This window comes from Carassius gibelio, chromosome B17 (genome assembly GCF_023724105.1).
Source record: "Carassius gibelio isolate Cgi1373 ecotype wild population from Czech Republic chromosome B17, carGib1.2-hapl.c, whole genome shotgun sequence".
Taxonomy (NCBI): domain Eukaryota; kingdom Metazoa; phylum Chordata; class Actinopteri; order Cypriniformes; family Cyprinidae; genus Carassius; species Carassius gibelio.
In genome coordinates, this window is record NC_068412.1 from 10,114,712 (window position 1) to 10,136,544 (window position 21,833).

The 21,833-nt window shown below is 39.4% G+C and overlaps 1 long non-coding RNA gene across 2 annotated transcripts in view; it reads left to right on the top strand.

Annotated features, from left to right (window-relative positions):
* Positions 1 to 21,833, top strand: part of LOC127976663 (uncharacterized) — a 97,627-nt gene that overhangs the window by 12,714 nt on the left and 63,080 nt on the right. For both annotated transcript variants that reach the window (XR_008157904.1, XR_008157905.1), the window contains exon 3: positions 16,773 to 17,001. This is a non-coding gene — a long non-coding RNA (uncharacterized LOC127976663). The remainder of the gene's footprint in view (positions 1 to 16,772; positions 17,002 to 21,833) is intronic.

Consider the following 21,833-nt stretch of genomic DNA (forward strand, 5'->3'; position numbering starts at 1 on the left):
GCCAATTTTGACAGAAAGGGCAACAAAGTTACTTGCAAAATATGTTACGCGGTATTAAAATTAAGTACAATAGTTGTGCAAGTACATAGCTGTATCGCTTGCGACACAAACATCCTCAAGCAAATGAAAGGCACTTCCCAAAGCTGGTCACTCTAGCGAGGCGTTATCTCTTTATTCTTGGGACATCTGTGCCATCGGACAGGGTGTTTTCTGCCGCGATCTGTCCACAGGCTGCGCTCCAGACTAACCCCACATCACATCATAACATGCTTCATTATTCAAATAAAAATAGAAAAAAATTATCGCGGCCGAAAATATTATGGAGCTCATTTTTTTTATTGTGCGATTAATTGATTTATCAACTATAGCGACAGCCCTAACCGCAGCATCATTATAGACATCCCTTCCATTTTCTCAATCATTATCACTTAAATAAATTCTTGTCAAGTAAAAGAATTAATGAAAACATGAGCTATTTTGAAATGTAGCCATTTGGTATATTAATGTACAAAATTACATTTTAGTAGATATACAATACGGTTCAAAAGTTGCTAAAACTAATGACTCTTTGGATATATGAATAATACAATATTTCTCTATAGGTACACAAGATTAACATGAGATTGGGAGAAACAAATTATTATTATTATTATTTTTGTAGGCATAACTAAAACATAGGGCCCTATTTTAATGATCTTTGCACATGGTGTTAAGCGCATGTCGCAGGTGCACTTAGGGTGTTTCTGAATCCACTTTTGTTAATATATAAATGGGAAAAACGCTCCCAGTGTGTGGTCTAGATGAGTTATCCCTATTCTGAGTGATGGGTGTGTTTATGGGCATACTGTGCAATAAACCAATTAGAGTCTCTTCTCCCATTCCCTTAAAGAGCGAGCTGTGTTCGTACCATGGCGGATTCTCTATTTTAACTGCAGAATTTTAAGGCGCACAGACTGAACGCATCTCCAGGGAGCAAACGTATCTGCTCATGCGTGAGCAAATAGGTAGGCTAATTCTATTAAACGCAATGACTATCCATTATGACATGTATGACATTTTTATCTTTATGTAGCCTACACAACAACATTCCTTTACACTGTAATCCTTTAATTTTTAATATTTGGCATGTTTGTGTGCTGCTGTGCGACCCTGTGTGTAATAAGTGAATGCACGTTGTGGACTCACCGAGAGGTGCATTTTCTGCTAAGACGTTTTTTAATTAACAAAAAATTATATGTATATTGCACAATTGACTTTAGACCAGGTTTGAGTTGGTATATGATGCAGTATATTTTCAGAATAGCAAAATAATGCACCTTAACACACACCCTTTTTAGAACAGCATGCCCATAGGTGTACAAATGGGAACAAATGCATTTGATATTTAAACAACGCAGCGCATGACATGAAAATGAGAACTGCATAGGGCTGAAACTAGTAAAAACATTTGTGGCGCACTTTGCGCCGCATTGTGCCGGATGTATGATAAAGCCTAATGCGTCATACTGACTCCAAACATTTTGACTGTAATGTGTACGTGTATATGCACTATATGAACAACAGTATTAAAACACCTGCAAGGACCATTACAACAACTGGAACTTTAATTACATTGCGTTCTAAATATGAAGACATTTATGGAGTCGGTCCCTTCTTTGCAGCTATAATAGCTTTCACTCCTCTGGGATGGCTTTCCACAAGATTTTTGAGTGTTTTTGTAGGAACTTTTTCCCATTCATCGAGTAGAGAAATTGTAGTTTAGGCACTGATATTGGAAGAGAATGCCTGACTCACAATCTCCATTTCAGTTCAAACCAAAGGTGTTGATCTTACAAACCAAACTAATTGAAATATGCCTTTATGGACCTTGCTTTGTGCAGTCATGCTGGAATAGTAAAGGGCCCTTCCCCAAATTGTTCCACAAAGTTGGAAGCATGGCATTGTCTACAATTTTAATGAATCCAAAAATACAGTTGGCACAGTGCAGTTAGGCAGGCAATGTTCTCCTTCTTCAAAGGCAAAACAAGAGGTATCAGATGAACACTGGAAGATCTTGACTTTGTTGTGGACCTGGTGCTACTTTCACACACCAGCCAGTACATGCAGGAGAAAATGACAGCAAGTAGCCTTGAAGATCAGAAAGACAAAAAGAGAGGTGATATCTTTGAACACTCCCAACCCTCACCAGTAGAAGTAATAAATCTTCTAGCCAAAAACCATCTCTAATCAACAACTACTTGCCCAGGGCAAACAAGAATGTGTGGACACCATCATCGCGAGAAGGCAATGGAGATGAATTGGACATGTCATCCAGAGGGAACAAAAGATGATATCTTCTGGATTGCCAAAAGAAAGGAAGACCTGGCACTGAATAGTGGAAGCAGAACTGATGGCCCTGAACCACACCAGTCATCAGAAACTGGCCCAAAAAGACAGGAGTGGTGAACTTTTGTTCCACTATTCCAAAAACCAGTGGTAGCATGATTTACACCAACCTATCCGGTGCTTACAGGGTTGATTTGATGCTTGCATGCAGCTGCTTGGCCTTGGAAACCAGTTCCATGAAGGTTCCTCTGCAAAGTTGTTTGTGCTAATATTAATGTCAGTGGAAGTTTGAACTCTTAAAGAGGTGGTCATATGGTATTTTAAAGTGTCCTAATATTGTGTTGGAGTCCCTTACAAAAGGTTTAATTGTCATTTGCCAATGATTCCAAAAATGATTTGATCCTAGCAAGTTCAAGGTAAACCCCTCCTATACATAAACCTACTCTGCTCTGAATGGTCAACGCACTTGTCTCTTCCACATATAACTCCCCTATAACTGCCAGTGCAGCAAAATAAACAACAATTTCATAATGATTATAAAGTCTGTGTGATACACTACATTATTATTAAACCAAGTAATTAGAACAACATCAGTCTACAATAATCTACATATTCTTAGGAAATAGTGGGTTCACAGCGAATTATCAGAACTACTTCAGTAAGAGAGTTACTTGGAACATTGATATTTTGAGCACTCAATTGAAAATGTACACATAACATATCAATCGTACTACTTACAGGTTGTGGTTCAAAGAGCTTGTTATTCCAAATTAAGAAGATTAGAAGCCAATGAAGATAAAAGCCAAGATTAGAGAAGCAGTCATTGATAAAATGACATGCACAAAACAAAAGGTGCTGATGAGCTGAAGGCCACTATTCAAAGAAACCTGGGCTTCCATACCACCAGCAGTTCCACAAACTGATCACCTCCATGCCACGCAAAATTAAGGCAGTAATTAAAGAAAAAGGAGCCCCTACCAAGTATTGAGTACATTTACAGTAAATTAACATCCTTTTTTTTTTTTGGTATTATGAAGTATTCATATTTGTTGACATAGTGAATTGCTGGGTTTTTGTTAAATGTTAGCCAAAATAATCACAATTAAAAGAACCAAACAAGACTTAAACTTCTTCAGTCTGTGTGCACTGAATTTATTTAATAAAAAAGTTTCACAATTTGAGTTGAATTACTGAATTAAATGAACTTTTCCACAACATTCACATTTATTGTGATGCACCTATATGTATGTATACTATATATATAGTAACGATGAGCCAGAGACGTTCGGATCCATATGCAGAACTTTTTTTAAGAATGGTCAGACAGGCAATAGTCAGTAACGACGTCAGGTATGTCAGGGATAACCAGGATCAATATCAGAAATGAGCAGAATGTCGGGACAGGCAGCAGAGAATCAGAGTCGTTAAAACAATCCAAAGGTCAGGTACGACAGGAACAAACACAAGGAAAACCGCTCGGAAATATCAGACAGGCTAAACAAGACTTCGCAATGTGGCTGTGTGTGAGTGCTGCTTATATGTGTGTGTAAATGAGGTGCAGGTGTGGCAAGGAGATTAGCTGATGAATGAGGTGCAGGTGTGGCAAGGTGATAGTGATGCAGAGTCTCATGGGAGATGTAGTTTGGGTGTGGTGCAACAGATGAGAGGTGCTAGTGTCCAAGTGATATTGTGACATCTGGTGGTTGATGGGTGGAATGGTCCTGAGTGGAGTGCCCTCTACTGAAGTTCATGGGCACTCCAGCTAATAATCGTGACATATAATTATATAGATAAGAAAAAAAAATGTTTGACTAACGGGGTGGTATATTAAACTTACCAAAAAGTGCTGTACACTGTATTGCACAGATGGGTATAACATATAACTGAATAAGCAAATACAAATCTTCATGATCTAAAACACACACACACACACACACCTGTTCACTGTACACACACAACATTTTACTGTTTGCAGAAAACGATTTTGGTCTATATAGCTAGTTTTGCCCTTCATGACAACTACGTTGGGGGAGGTTTTTATTTTTATTTTTTATTTAGTTCTGTATAATTAAGGGCGTGATCACTTGAGTGATTGGTGGATTGCCGCTTCTGACAATGCCATTGAGCTAGGTGGGCGTGGCTTCAGCAAGCATCTCCCGTCTATTGCCCATTTTTTATTTTTTTCCGGCAGTGCTGCACTGCCAAGATGGTAATGGCCCACTCCGCCCACTTTGAGATTCAAAAATGCTCTTCACAAAACGGACACTACATCCATGTTTCATGGTTCATAAGTGCTTAATTTTCACTGGAGGGCTGAACACAGCGAAAACTTTAGTGTAGATGTGGAATTGATTTCTCCCCATGCTATTTTGTAAATTGTATTTCTGACAAAGAACTACGCTGATAGAGATATTATAACAATCTATCAGTAAACACACACCTTGTCCTCTGTTTGTCGCTCTGCGTCGCCACGGTCTGCGGACTGAAACAGAACGTAGTTCATTTCACCAAATGTTTAGATTTTATAAAATTGTGCATTCATGATTTTTCTAGAATAACTTTTGCTGCTAAATTATCCACTAACCTAGTTAATAATATAATTTTTGTCATAGATTATGATTATATATTTTTATCATTTGTTATTCTTCATTCAAATGAAATTATATTAAGTAGATTGTGTTTAACACACAAAAGAGTGTCGATCAGGTCAACACACAAAAGTATAGAAATTCTACTCTGATTTAAAAGAAAAACTGTGCTGGTATCAGACCGGATCCGAATCGGCCGGTACTCAGAATTTTCTGGATTGGATCAGATATGATTTTTTTTTTTTTTTCGTTGCAGCCCTATTTTGCAGTTCATTTTACTAATGTGAAAATTTATGTGCAAGGTCCTTAATTTACAGGCACAATTAATATGCAATATTCTTGTTAATACCTGGTACTTTCCGCTGAGATTTCCTTCAAATAGCAGTAGTTAAACTCTTTTGAATCATTCATCCGTGTCTTAGCATTGGTAAGTGACATGCCTCAGCACCTCTGTACAAAGTAATTGAGTGCAGCATTGAATGAAAGCTAGTCAGTGCTTAATTTGTAAATTATGGGATCCTGGAACAGTGACGAATATGGCACTTCTATTAGAAAGAGAACATAAAACAGGTGCATTGACATAGCATATCTATATATAGTGGTGAGGAGTTAAATGTTTAATAGGAGTTTAAATGCAAAATAATAATAATAATAATAAATATTAGTTAATATTTTTAATTAATATGGGGATTTCGCTAGTTATAGTCAACATTACTATTAACTGAACTTGCTAATGCTAATCACATTCTTGCAACACCCTAGCAATGGCATAGAAATAGCAAAGAAAACTAAAATAATGACTTTATTCAACAATTCTTCTCCTCCTCATCCAGTATGGTGTGCCATGATACTCTCTCCATATTTGGCGGTGTGCCAGAGCATATGGGATAAGGAGGAGAAGAATTGTTGAATAAAGCCTTTATTTTTGTTTTCTTTGCACATAAAAGTCTTGAAGTTTTGTAAAATTACGGTTGAACCCCTGATGTCACATGGACTATTTTACCGATGTCTTTGCTGCATTTCTGGACCTTGATCATGGTAGGACCTTTGCTGTCTATGAGAGGGTCAGAGAGCCTCATTTATCTTTTTTACAAAGATTATGTTGTTGAATTATTGAGTATATCTCTCAAAAGTAGCTAGCACATCGACAAGCTCATTTTCAGAGCAGTGGTGGATGAAAATTAAGTGCATTTGTAGATATATATATATATATATATATATATATATATATATATATATATATATAGAATAGAATCAATGGTCTGAGGTTCTACACCATTTTCCAACAAGTAAAAAAAAAAAAGAAAAAGTGTATTAATATACATTAATATAAGCTGCCGGGACAGGGGCTCCAACAAACCATCTTAGACTAGTCTGAGCAGTTTTTTAAGCAAGATTTCCCATTTTTACTGCATTGCCCTGTGACAAACTCAAAGTTTTCTTTCCCATCTGTCACCTCATTCGATCTTACTGGAGAGTCAAGTTTTTCTCTCCAGAACTAGAGCTGGTTCAAATGTCAAATGCTCTTGATTGTGTAACATTAATGTGTTGCATTCATTCTAACACCACCTCTTCATCTTAATATCCTACTGTCTCTGAGTGTCTATGGGAGATTGCACAGGATGTCCCTTAACCACTTAGCCACTCAGGATTACCTCTCCATTATGGCTCCGACAATGATTTCACATGTCCAGTCGGTCAAAAAGACGCTGACGGTGGTCTGATTAGTACTGTAAAAACATTGGCCAGTGGCTGACAATTGGCGTTTTGTGGCACTATCCTCAAACTATTCAACCTGACCAGACTGGTATGCCATGGGTTGAGGTTGGTCATAACTTTCAAAGTTGACCAGCTAAAAGCCCTTTGATTTGAAAGTGACTTCTTTGTGAGCAGTGAATCATACATCACTAAATGTATTAGTTTTTTTTTTTTTTTTGGCTGTGAAAATTCACTAATTTGACTGCATCTTTTTCTCAGCAAAATGCACCTCTTTTTTTTATTCACTCCCAACTGTCAACTCATTTGTTTTTACTGGAGAGTCGAGCATCTCTCTCTAGAACTGGAGCTGGATCAAATGTTAAGTGCTCTTGAGTCTTGAGAGGATTTACCCCTCTTTCCTTCCTTGAAGATCCACTTCAAGAGCTTTTGTGCCTCATTTATGTGTTGCTTTCTAATTCCATTTCGTCAGCTTAATTTTGTACCATCTCTGTGCTCTTACATGGGATTAGGCAAAGGTGCCAACAGTGATTCAACATACACACCATAAAAAACTGGGCCAACAAATATTCAACAGTGGCCCGACATTGGTCGTGACGTGCGTCTTGGCTAAATATCAAAGCTGTCCAGACTGGAAAACCAACAAACCATCTTGGGCTACTCTGAGATAATTTTCTCAGCACAATTTCTCTCAGTTTTACCATATTGATGTATGACTACCTCAAATTGTCCATTCCCAACTGTTACCTGTTTGAGAGGATTTACCCCACTCCAAGAACCCCTGTGTCTCACTAACACGTTGCATTCATTCTAATTCTACCTCTTCGTCTTAATATCATACTTTTTCTAGCTCCTATGGTGGATTACACATGAAGTGCCTTATCAAGTCTGACCTGAACATGTTCTCATCACAGGTTGCACTTCCCCCCGTTGACCGTTAAGTGCTCCTTCACATTATGTGCCCTCTGGAAGAAATAACTTGAGCCTCCAGAAGAGGAACAATGCAAAGCTGATTCTCTTATTCCTTGGTATGGCTCGCTTCTGATGAACGGCTCTTCACAGAGCTGATTATTTTGCACAGGTGAGGCAGATTAATAAAGTTTACAGTGCATACAAGCTTCAGCCATTTATCCCTGACTGCTAGTAATGTTCTTCTCTCCTTCTCCTATTAATCTTTAGCTCAGACGAGCTTGCTACTGCAACACCATGCTGTGGCTATTCCCATGTTTCATCCTGCTAAGAGCCGCAGCTTTTTCACAGTCCCTAAACGATAGCTTTTCTCCCAGCATTCTTCACCAAGGGGAAGGTGTAAGCTATACAGGGAGATACGGTTCACGGTGCCTGTGTGTGTCCGTGTACACCTATGTGACAGTGGTAAATGATCCTTGGTGGCGATGAGCTCAGTGATTTGTTCAGGCCCATGGGTATCGATTCCCCAGCTGCCGAAAACTAAACAGAACAAATGATGAGCATGGGTGAATCCTGAGCCATGTGAATAAGAGCTGCGATGAGAAAGAGAGCACTGCGCTTCACCCATTTATCTCTATCAGAATATTCACTTCCCAGAACTTGAGTACAGCATGTCATGTCACTCCTGAGCACTCACACCACTGCTGAACTCTTGTGCTGCGGTATGAAGAACATGAATGCAAACACTTGTTGCTATGCAAGATGTTTCAAAATGTTTCAAAAATGTATCAGACAATTCAAGTCAAGTCATCTTTGTTTACATAGCGCTTTTAACAATACAGATTGTGTCAAAGCACAATAATGTCAATAATGCAAAACAATTATGTTTTGCATTCTCAGTGCTGTTGGCCTTGCAGTTAATCAATCTATTTATTTATTTATGTATAGTTCTTACCAGAGTGTTAGTTTCACCACATAGTCGAACAATCTGTGTTTAACACCATGCCATTACAGAAATTACATTTTTGGGATTTGGATTACGTTTTTGGAATACAATGGATAACATCTTTGTTTTGTCAAGACTAATTTAATTGCTAGCCTTTTCTGCATCCTAAATACACACAATTAAATATTTTCCCCCCATAATTTAATACAATTACAGATTGATTGATTCCTAATAAGAATATTGCAGTTATAAGCAGTGCATAAGCAGCAAACTGCCTTCTGATTTGATATTACAACAATAATTGTGCCTGATAAGCCAGGGTTATGGCATTCACAATCCAGTGGGCCAACCTCTGCTTAGAGACGGCATTCCCCTTCTGCTGGCCTCCGTAACAGACAAAGAGCTGGTCTTAGGTCTTGAAGCTTTGTGTCCGGTCTACGTATCATCTCCGTGCTCGGACTGGACAGAGCAAAGCCAGGGCTAGGTCTGCCTCCTCCAGGGGCAGCGCTTGCAGGTTCACCACTAGGTCTTTGAAGGGTGTAGTGGGAACCCTGGGCATGTAGTCAGGGCAGGCCGGGCCTCAGGATTACCTGGGAGTCAGCCGGCCCAAACTTTAGGCACAAAACATCATCCAAAAATGCATGCAGGACCCCTACCCTCTTGATGGAGGCCAGTGCAAGCAGGAGCAGAGTTTTCAATTAAAGAAACTTTAGCTCAACTGAATGCAAAGGCTCGTCTGCTGTAGTGATTTAAGCACTAGAGTCAGGTCCTAAGAGGGTATAAAGGGGGGCCGGGAAGGATTTAACCTCCTGGCCCCTTCTAAGGAACCTGATGATAAGGTCATGCTTACCTAAAGACTCCCCTGGACTTTGAGGGTGGAGGGAGACAGACTTCGCTCCAGCCCTTGCTGCAGAAAGGAAAGCACGACCACACTCTGGCATCTTTGGGGGTCCTCTCGGCGAGAAGAACACCACTCAATGAACAGGTTCCACTTCAAGGCATAAGCGTGTCTCATAGATGGTGCTCTTAGTTGTGACATGTAAAGGAGTGCAGACCTCCTTGTCAGTTGATGTGCACCATGGTCGCTGTGTTGTCTGACCAGCACGTGCTTGCCTTGTAAGTGACCTTTCTAATCACCACTTGTTGGAGGCTGCTGCAGATGTGGTGCGGGAGCGGGGGTGGATGCAGGGGGCTGCCCTCGGTGACGAGCAGGCAGGGTCACTCCACACAGCGGACGAGTGGAGGCAGCAGCTGTCCGGCGGGGCAGGATGTGTCGGATCACCTCAGTCTGCTTCTGGGTAGCCAAGAACTGCTAGGCAAAGCTCTCGACTGCGTCGCCAAATAGGCTGGTCTGTGACACAGGGGCATCCCTCATGTCTGCCAGACACAGACAGAGATGACGCTCCTGGACCACTAGTGTGAACATCGCTATGACCCAGCAAACTCACGGTAGACTTCATAGCTTGGAGCATGAGGTCAGTGGCGGTTTGGAGTTCTTTCAGAACTGCTGGATCGTGACCACCCTCGTGCAGGTCCTTCTGTGCCTTAATAACATCATGGCATGTAAGGTGGAAGCAGCTTCCCCCCAAGCTACATAGGCAGCCTACAGAACGAGGCCCAGATCGTTGCAGCGGCAAGTGGACTCCGCCCCCCTGAAGGTAGCAGAGACTGAAGAGCGCAACTCATTCGACACAGGAATCACCACAGCTGAAGCGCCGTCTCGCCAACACACAAAGCTTCTGAGAGAGTTCTGAACTCGTAGTTCACAGCAGACACAGTTGAACAGAATGATACTAACGCTCGGCTCCGAAGAGAAAAGCTGGTATGCATTGCACCTGCTGCCTTATTCTACTTACGCTCTGATCAGTGGCAGCTGGATGCAATAATTGCATGTCAATGTGCATTGGCTCGTTTAGTTTTTTGAGTAATTTCATACATTTTAGCAAAATGTAATTAAAATGTTACTTGTTAGGTTTAGAATATAGGGCTGTCACGTGAGGAACAACTCAAACCCGGGGGAATAGAAAGGTGAACTAATCAATTCTCTTTCCGGCTCAGACAGCATAGGTTTAGCGTATGGGGCTGTCACGTAATGTACTACTCAAACCCGAAGAATCAAAAGATGAACTAATCAATTCTCTTTTCCGACTCAGACTGCATTGGTTAAACTTATGGGGCTGTCACATGATGAACGAACGACTCAATCCCGAAGATTCATAAAACAGGTGAACTAATTCTTGTACAGATACCATAGAATGTTGAGCATGCACGAACGAATCACTTCCTGAAATGACTCATTCTTCCTGAGTCACGTTATAGATTTGTTCAAAATGAACGAATCAATCAAGAACAACCCATCACTAATTTCCTCTTCATTCAAAGGTACATTGTGTTGTCAAAATGTTGTCAAAGCAAAAGAATGCATCTTAAAAGAATGTCTATGGTGTGTCTGTGAAGCCCATTGTAGCAGCTTACCAGATTTCAAAAAACGGCTCTTGTCTTACAATTTAAAAATGCAAGTAGTAGCAATCATGAGCATCTGTGCTGCTGTTCATCTGATTTTTTTTTTTTTTAAACAGAGCTGGAAATGATGGCCACATTTGTATTCAAAGCCACATATTACCTGCTTCAATCTACAGTCAAACTGACAGACGAGCCACACTCTCTAAGTCAAGGACGTATGACTAAGCACTGGAGTCTGCTCAGCTTTGATTCACAGTTGATTCCAGCTGTTCATGAGCCTGAGGATGGTGTGCGGACGCATGTGACAGATGTGCTAGCAAAAGTATAATGAGTGCAGATTTGTACCAATGAACTCGCTGAATCATAATGAGCTTCAACTGAAAACCCCAACAGGTTTTGTAGACTTTAATGAAGACAGACAGTAGGTAATGAGATGCCACTGATACCCACTGATTTACATACATCTTGTAAATCAAAAAGAAAACAAGATTATGTTTCAGCTTCTACATTTTTAATATCATGAAGCAGGAATTCTCTTTGTGAATGGACAGTGCTGTTTCAGGGTCACTTTTGGTGTGGACCTGTTGGACGTCAGCTGTTTTCATATCAACCAAAAACAGGCCAAACTCTGACATCAAATAGACACAGCTTTTATTTGAAAATAGAATAATAAGGTAAATGACAGTTCACACAGGACATGTTCTTGCAGTTTATTTGCACTTTTTTGTTTTTTTATTGGTCATGTACGCACGGTAAACCTATATATTGATGTCACTGATCCATTTCTGGGTTCTGAAATCCTGTTCAGATTCCGTCTGATTTTTGCATGTGCTTTGTCTATGCTGCCCAATCTATAAAGATAGATAGATGTTATGGAAAAGAAGAAATGCACACAACCCAGATAGCATGTGGATGTGGGCCACTTAAAGCAATAATATAGCACTGCTGGCATACTTATGGCCCGGACAAAATGGATGTGATCCTGAAGTGGCCCATATTTAAAGCAGCAAAAAATGGACCAAAAGTATAAAAACATATGTAGGCCTAAAGATGTGGTGTTGTAGGCAATGTGTAATCTGAATGTGACCCTAAAGTGACCCATGTTATATAAAGTGATTATGGCCCAAATAGTGCCAACCAAAAATGTGGCATTATCGACAAAGGCTAATCAGGGTGTAAACCAAATGTGGTCTACATGTATTTAAACAAATGTGGCCCAGGTACATTCAAACATATCTGGGCCAGTTTTGGCGAATATATGGCACAGTAAGCACTGGCTATTTGTGAGCCTAAGGTGGCTTGCATATTATACCAATGTGGCCCAGTTATCCTAAAACATAGTTGGGCCAGTTTTGGGAAAGAAATGGCAGAATGAGCAGTGACTAATGTGGCTGTGAGACTAAAATGGCCCTTATATGATGCCGCAAATGTGAACAGAACAGGTCAAGGGGCTGCTATCAACAGCTGAGTTAGCTCTGATAGCCACAGTAGGTTCATCTAAAGTGGGGCCATCAGAAGAACCTTGTGTTTCTGTTCCCTTACTCCCCTGATTACCTGTGGGATCAGATTGATCGGGGTAAAAGCATAAAGGAGAAGGTTTGGACAATCATGGACCAAAGCATCCTTTGTATTTAAGAAATAAACTGGAGAGATGTCTTCTGCGGCGAATAGGTCTACTTTGGCCTTTCCAAAGATCTCCTAGATCCTCTAAACCGTTTATGGTTGGAGCATCCACTCCCCTGAGGGAACATTGTTCCTTGGTTTTTGCCCATTATATGTGCTGCCCTCAGCGAGCTCTGAAGAGATGCTTTGAGGAGAGGAAGCCTTCCTGGCGATTTATGTAGGGCATCACAGATATCTCCAATCCGATTAGCACATGGCATCCTTTTAGGACTAGCAGGAAGAACTGACAGGTTCAACATACTGCTAGTATCTCCAGGCAGTTGATGTAGAAACCCTTTTTCTGCCTTTCGACCATTGGCCGAAAGTTGGTGTGCCTTGGCACAGTGCCCGCCAACCTGGTTGGAGGTGTATGTCATGACAATTGTCCTTCTGCAAGCCATCCTGCAAGACCTGTTCCATCCAACACAGGCCTGACTCACCCTGATGTGCAGGCGTCTGTGATACCAGGCATGGGATGGAACTTGTGGTTTCAACCAGCATTGGAGAAGGAACATTTGAAGCATCCTTTGAAACACTTTAAGGGGTGAGTGGAACCAATCTTGAAAGAGGTCACCAGCCTCCATTATAGCCCGAGCCCGATTCAGTGCAACTACAGCTCTCATTTGGCCTGAGTCGAAAATTTATCCCAGGAATGATATTTGCTAGCTGGGGAACAACATGCTCCCAGGCACTCCAGGTGGCTGAAAAGGAGGGTCCTCTTTGATATGAATTCTTCATCTGACTGGGTCAGAAGGAAGTTGAGGTAGTTGAGAATGCAGTTTTTAATCTGTCTCTGATGGGAGAGCATCCATGTACTACGTAAAAGTGCAGGGGACAAGTAGTATGCATCCAGCAAAAAAGAACTAGACTCTTGAGTGAATTTGCGCAAAGATCTGTTTCAGCTTAGTCATCCTGAACAACCTTTTCATGAGGGCATGATTCAGGTGTCTGAGATAAAGGATGGGCCAGAGGCCACCATATATTTTGGGGATGATGCAGTAGTGGCTGTGGAAGCCTGACTCATTCTGAGCTGGGTGAACCATTTCTACGACTCATAATGCCAGCAAATGCCAGGGCTTACCTGCTAGAAATAAGCTCTTTCATAATCGCTGGAAGACGGCAAGGGAAACGTACCGGAACTGCTGCATTGCTGTAGAAGGTGTATTCATCGGCGAGTGGCTTCAAATCAGTGTAGAGACATAGTGGACAATGAAGGAGAAGAAATCTGAGAATCCTGTGGTGAATGCCCGCTTATATAGCCAGAGCGCCCATTCTGGCAGGCTTTGGCAAGTTTGGCGGGCTTTGTACCATAGGCTCGTGCAGCTCCACTGCCTAGCCATTGGTTCATATTTTAATACACTGCACAATACACTGGCTGTGCAGTGTCACTGCATGAATGAAAAAGGCTTCAGTTCAGGAGAAAAATGGCTTTTTCCCATATGCGTCTAGCAAGACGCAGTACGAGTGTAATATCGAAAGGGAACCATAATTGTTCAGAATGTGCAGTTTTACTAGTTGATAAGAAAATACTTTAATGTTGTAAAAAATCTGATCATAAAGATGTGATACTTATTACTTTTACAAATAAAAAAATATATAAAAATGCTGTTTTGTGTCAAGGTTATGCAATGACGTCATCACGCAATGACATCACGTCATTTATCAACAAATCGATCTGCCTTTAGCTACTTCTACTTAACACTGGATGAGTGGCCGTCCACAGGGGGCCAAAGGTGTTTGATGAAGTGAAGGAAGATACCCTGGGGTGCAGAGGCCAGTGAAAGGCCATGCAGGTTCTTCTAACACAGTTGTGTTTCTAGCCAGCACTCTGGCATCTCAGCACCCAACAAAAAGCGGCTGAACCTTCTGCTCTCCTCTGAGCTAATGGACACCAAAATAAACTACGCATCATTAATCAGTGGTCTGTCACATTACACCTGCTGTGCTGCTGGAGAGGCAGCCCTTTATCTCTCACACTGAACTCCACTCTAGTCTGTCTTATAGTGTCTATTTTTTATGATCAACAGAAAGTTTTTTTCTGTTTTGTTATCTTTTGCTAATTTGTAATGACCAAATTTATTGATGCATACGTTTTGTATGTGTCATAATGTTTCAGAAGTTGATAATTGTGTACTGGCTTATTAAATAAAATTAATGACAGTGTTTCAGTGTCTCATTTCTGCTAAATTGTTCTTTAACACATTTTCATCTATGGCTAACCAGTTTCAGGAAAAAAACCTCACAAAATCCCATTTTCACATGTCCAATGAAAAAGGTGATTTAAAAAAAAATCAAGTATTTTGATAAGAAGACTTTGTTAAAACATGCTAGAAGCAGGACACATTGCATTTTTGCTGTTGTCTACAATATGATACTGCCATCATGAAAAGGAAAAAATTACAGAACATCAATTGCATAAGGTTGTTAATGGGGAATTATTATCCAGCTCAGAGAAGAATCCTGTTCCCAGTTCCAGCCTAGAGAGGGCCCCTGTTACTACATCCAGCCCATAGAGGGCCCCTGTTCCCATACCACCCAGAGAGGGCAACAGTTCCCAAGTCAAGCCCAGGGAGGGCAGCTGCTCCTACGTTAAGGCAATGGAGGCAACTCTGCCATGGCCCCCTGAACTGCTTGTTCTGCCATGGCTCCCTGCTTACTGACAATGCCATGCTAATAGAACAGTGTTTTAGAAAAACCCAAGGCACTTCAAGAAAAACCCTTTATTTTGTGGAAAAACTGTGAACAAAATTATATGAGAACACCAATGATTGTGGCACAAAGATAATTACAACAAAAATTTTGGAAGGTTACAGCAGTCAAAAATTAGTAGGAAGAGTTGAGGCTCTTGCTTTGAATGACTCTGCACATCTGCAGTCTCATGACAAATAGCTGGCTGATGATTGCAGGGAATCTCATTTAGGTTTTCATTTCATTTATGTTTAAAAAACTGCAGAACTAAACAAAAACCTTGATATTAAGGAAAATGTAGGTTGTTCTATGATTTTAATCTCCGCTGTAAATTACAAAACCAGTTAAAATAATTATAAATATAAATTATATTTATAAATATTTAAATTCCAGAAAACAATGCATAATAATAATGTTTCAAAGGGATTAATGTGCAGAACAACACAACTGTAACTCTGGGCTGGCTTGTTTTAGTACTGTTTAAAATGTGTATGTGTAAAAAGTAGCATCTTTAAGTGATTTTAAGTAATAGCTTTCTTCAGCAAAAACATATTTTCTGCTTGGGCGAGCAACTTGTGAACAGCATTTCTTGTGCATGAAATCACACACAGACCAAAAAACTGATGAGGAACTTATCAACAAAAATTAACAATAATCACGATTCAAAGCAGCTGATCACTACCCCAGCTCTTGAGCCAGAGGTCTTGATTATGTTATACACTTTACACTGAAATGTTTATTTATATAAATAACTTATGTTTAATTGATTGATAATAATTTTAGTTTTTAATAGTTTTCTGTGTGTGTGTGTGTGTGTGTGTGTGTGTGTGTGCTGAAATATCATTACCAAAATATTTACGTATTTATGCATTTATTTTGAATTAAAAACATTTACAATAAAAAAAAATCTGTTTATTCACATAATTTTTTTTTTTTTTTTATTGTTTGTTTTTTAAGTTAACTTACACATTTACTGTTAGCTTACCCCCACTGCCTAAGAGAAAAAAGAAAGCAGCGGTTAATTTTCGTTTTGCCTTCTCCATTGAAAGATGAAGGCCACTGCTGCTTTGTGAGAACAGGAGATGAGCATCACCGTCTGATAGATAAATATGTGTCCTTCCTCCCGAGCCAGAAAATATATGAAAGTCTTGAGTTGTGCTCCTGTGCTCAGCATTACACGCTCCAGTGTTGTGTACTATTATGAATCATCTGAACAGCTAGGTATTTGCTGTAGTGTGGGTGTACCAATCAATTCAAGGGTTTACTGCAGACGGGAATTCAAAATAATTATCCCGAAATAACTGCAGCACTCCGCCGGACATTAGTCCTAATGGAAGTGACTCTACAGGAATGGTTAACAGCTATTTTTCCAGTGTTACATTAGAACAAATGCTATTGTGTGTGGATTGAATGTAATCACAAGAAGTCTAACCATTTATTTATATAATTATTTTCTGGTTTCTCTGTTATGACAGACAGTCTTTTACATTGGCTCTGGCAGAGCAATCAGCCAGCGGAAATGGAGTGTTGTCGTGTGTTTATTAAAACCTCGGACGACTTAAAGCGACTCTGTCAGCTGTAATGCTCAGAACACAGAGACCACAAGCCCAATCACCTGACAGGCCTGGAGAACCTGCAGACAGCATCCAGACAGCTGTAGCTGGAGACCAGCAGCACTCAGATCAGATCTGGACTGATGTTCAGGTAACTCATGAAATCATCTGTTTTCTGTATGTCACCGATGCCAAGCCAGGCCAAATGATCCAGGACCTTCGATGTTTGTTTTCTGTGGATTTCTTGAACAGCCGATGGCTGTTGACGTGAAGCCTCTCTATTTCCGTTCAGCTGCTTTTACTGTTTAGTCTCACGAGGCCTAGTTCTATTTTGTTAAAAACAAACTGCATAACTTAACGGGGTTATTTTCATTCTCAAAGCAAACAGTGAAAGCAGAGTGTGTATCATGTCAAGTCAAGTCTTTATTTCTATAGTGCTAATACACATGGTGTGAAAGCAGCTTTCCAATGAAATACAGAAAAATAACAGAATCATTCATTGAAAATTCATAGGGTTGCAACTGCTTCACTTGATTTATTAATTCATAACATGCCTCATGTTTGCATGTCTTCACAAAGCAAATCTAGGGAGAGGTTGCAGTGAAATAAATTGTAATTTTTTTTTACAGTTATTCAATCAAAAATACAGATTTTTTTTATTTATTTAAATTATATGTAAGGGAAACAGCTCAATTTACCTCAAAGGGAATCATTTATGATTTTATAGAGAATTTTGGACAGAATCGCTGTTTTACAGCTTATCAGTGTGTTTGCCAGCGATTCATTGAATGAGCCGTATAACGTCAATTCTGCAATGGATATCAATATCCAAAGTATAGTGAAAACACTATTAGCATAGCAATGAGATCGGCATTTTAAGAGATTAACTTGTAAGTACAAAACACAAGATACTTCTCTTTTCAATATGAATACAACTTTATTGGATAGATCTAAGACATATAAACTAATCATTAACACATGCATTCACACAAGTTGCAGAAAGAGAGAAAGTGAGGAAAGACAGAGTCTAAGAGAATGAATGTGAAAAACCAAGTTCACAGCAGTATGTGCAATTGCATAGACCTGAACAAACATCAATCACTTAATTAACCCTCATATTGAGTTCCTCAATGAGGTTAAAATTTATATTAAATGCACTAGTAAAGCTAGAATCTGGAGGTACTTGCTTTGCCTGAGTAGGGGGTTCTCTTTGTTGTCGACATTGCAGAAAAGGGGGTTTTCCAAGGTTGCTGATTGGCTGGAAGTTTAGTAGTCGTTGAAGTGACATCTTGAGAAGCCAGTGGTTGGGCGTTGGCTGAAGTTAAGGAGTTGTGACTAAGCTATGACTAAAAAAAGCACAATTTGATGGTGTCTTAAGTATTTAAACTGGCCTTTTGGACACATCCCAATTCCCAAATGGTGTCTTGACCAATTAAATATTGTCTTTGCTTGTTGTGTTTTGATGTTTTTTCATCCCAATACATAAATCACTTTATCTTAACAGTCACGTGGTCCTAATTTTGCCGCTCTTGCAGAGAATAATTTTGGACAGGATTTCTATAACGAGAATATGATACAAAGTTTTGATTGATATAAACATTAAAAGCATGAACTTTCAAACTCATACATACACAACACGAATATAATCCTATAAATTATTCAATAGTTATTCAAAATACATTCACAGTAAGTGATTAGAACATGATAGTCAAATGTGTCGGTTACATACATAATATGGAATTATGCGTATCAATTATTCGTTTCTTATAAGTATTTTTAGCGTCTTTTATGTGCATGTATACATGGAAGGGCAGTTTCCGTGCCATTCTGTGGATGTAAGGACATGTTCTGTAAAAGACCAGAGAGGTTAAAAGGTCTCCTAAGGAATCTCAGACTGGTTATTGTCCTGGGTGGGGGAAACCACCAAACAAAGTTTCTACTAATGATTTTCTTCATGTGATGGTCATGATATGCTGTGTCTTTCACCATTAATCTTGGTTACTTGCCCCAAATTTGACAGTCACCATCCTGAGTTGGCATTATCAGTAAGCATTCTTTTGTTTTAATGTTGCAAGCTGTTCTGTGAAAGAGTTGGTCGGTTAGGCTTGCTTTAGACTGGCTGGCGCTAGGATCTGATTTACAAACATCCTGTTGTCTTGGGCCTTTCTGTGGAATTCAGCTCCTTGAGTTTCAACCATGTTCTTGATCAAATTTTAAATGGTGTGATTGGCTCTGTTACCCTATATTATATTTGTACACACACACACAAACACACAATTAATTAATTTGAAGAGAATAAAAATCATGTTGAATAAATGTCAGTTGTTAGTCGTCTGAATTAATTTTGAAACATTTATTGCATCAGATCACTTTTTAATTTTTAGAATTTTTCAGAGACTTTACACAATATAATTACTGCATGATTTATTATAATCGCAAACATAAATGTAAAGTAAATAAACGCAAAGTTCATTTTACATTGTATTAGTATGTGCAGTATAGCAGGTTTCCTATTATATATTAATAGGATATATCAATTATATATTAATGATTACTAATAATTAGAAATTATCCAAAGGATCAAATGATAGCGGTAAATCAAATCGTAAATGACCCCCCCCCCCCCCCTCCTGTTTAATAAAATCAATAAACCACTCCAGGACATGCATTACAGTGATTTTACTATGCTTTACATTGTGCCTCATAGGCTTGAGTGGCTTTATTAAATGCTGATACAACATGGTAGTTGTGATTATCCATTATAAAAGTGATTAATTCGATTTTGCTATTCTGTGCTAGATGACCTGCTTTCTGTATCAATCATCAGTCATTTTCATTGTATTCACTGATCTGTAACTAATCTAAATCATGTACTGCGTTGTACTGATTGTTTAATCAATATGCTTTTATGAAACAACACCACTGAATAACCAGCTGTGAGTGTTACTGGTCAGCAGCAGGGGCTGAACTTTAATACCATCAAGACAATGAAGCAAAAGGTCTGTGATGACCTCTGTCATTAGAAAAACAAGAGCTGAACCCTTCTCACAGACGATTCACCTCTTCTGGATTGTAGCAGCCGTTTTTATTAACTGCCGGAGTCCAGTTTTCTGTTGGCTAAATTGTGATGATTATAATCAAACGAAACACGGTTTCAACCCATTTTGCATCTGAGTGAAATTTTATTCAACAAGAAAAATAAAATAGAAAGGCTGTGCTTGATTGTATTCATTGGGAATTGGCTGAATTATGAAAAGTAGTTCGAAGTCAAGAGGTTTTGACGGTTAGCATGACCCAGTTAGCCTTATTCGCATGAGCCTGCCACTCCAAGTATAAAAAGTCCAAAAGTGCAAAGCAAGTTCAGCATGTTCAGCTGTGTGGTAACCATTATTGCAGATAGTAGACTTATCTGAGCAGGAGCCATGATAAGATGATGCTGAGGAGGAAATAGGGAATACAGATACATATCCAATGGGAATTGAACTAGAAGGGGGAGTATGGGAAACTGATGAGAATGCCAGTACTGACAAGCAGCGCCTTGCTGTTTGTGTGTCAGTACAGTTGGAGACGGAGGCGATGTTGCTGCTGATGGCAGCCGCCAGCATCAGAACAGGTAGTGGCAAAAGAAGATACGATTAGGGGAAAGAAATGACATTGGCTGATTAAACAAGCAGTGCCGGATGCCAGGGTAAATATAAAATGTACAAATGTACAAGTCTCATGCAACAATCCTCAGAGGCAGAGAAGATGACACCAAATGGAAAAGTGAAAACAAATGTTCAGATAAACAAAAGCACTTGAGGCACAGCAATGAATTTGTACATTTTCTGAGGAGAATATAAGAGGTGCTTGGCCTGCAAACCCAAACCAGTTTTAACGTATTTTGTGGGTGTTTGGCAGAGCAGGCTTATGCATAATGCACATAAAACTGGATATTTCTTTCTCAATTGAGCAACCTGTAATCCGATTGGCTGGATTTACACAATTTCTAGTGATCATCTTGTGTGGAAACGCAATCATGTTTGCAGTATGCCAGGTTAATATAACGAGAAAGAAGATCTAATGACTGGATTGGCTGAAGTCTTTTAGGTTAGTGGCATCACATCTAAGATACTGTGAGTTTTGTTTGAGGAACTTTGTAGCAGGCTGGTAGTTCAATTTACTTAAAATGAGCTAATGCAGCATGATTATTAACTGCAAATGGGCAGGGAATTTGTAGGTCCCAGCATGCTTTGAATAGGTCTTTATAGGGAAATTAAATTGCTTATAAGTAAATAACGACTTTATTCAATGATCTCTTCTCTTTTGTGTCTCTCTGCTGCACATTGTATTGACTGACTCGGAAGAGAAGAAATCATTGAATAACGTAATTTTTTATGTTTTCTTTGCACACAAATAGTCTTTTCGTAGCTTTATATAATAAGGTTTGAACGACAGATGTCACATGGACTATTTTAACGATGTCCTTACAAACGTCTTGCTGGGCCTTGAACGTGCTAGTTGTGTTGCTGTCGAGTTAGAAAGTTCTTCATCAAAGCTCTTTCATTAAAAAATTATTAATTTGTGCTCTGACGATGACCAAAGGTCTTACAGGTTTGGAATGACACGAGGGTCAGTAATTTTTGGATGAACCATTCCTTTAATGGGTGAATTCCATCTATAGAAATGTTGGGTTTTCACCCAAACAAAATCTTACTGAAAACTCATTTGTTTTAGATCAATTTCAAATGAATAAATCTAAAATTACTAATTTCATTAGCTCTGTACTTGTACTCTGCATAATGACAATAAAGTTGAATCTAATCTAAAAAATTGGGGGGAGGGGGGGGGGGTACTTCCAAGTGAGCAGCATGAGAGGGTTAAAAACACTAATGATTTACAGTAATAACAGTTTAATGTAATCTGTTGCAGATCTCAGAATTAAAGTTTGTACTGTACATTACAGGGGTATCACTAAGGGTAAAAGGGGCTTGTTGATAACAT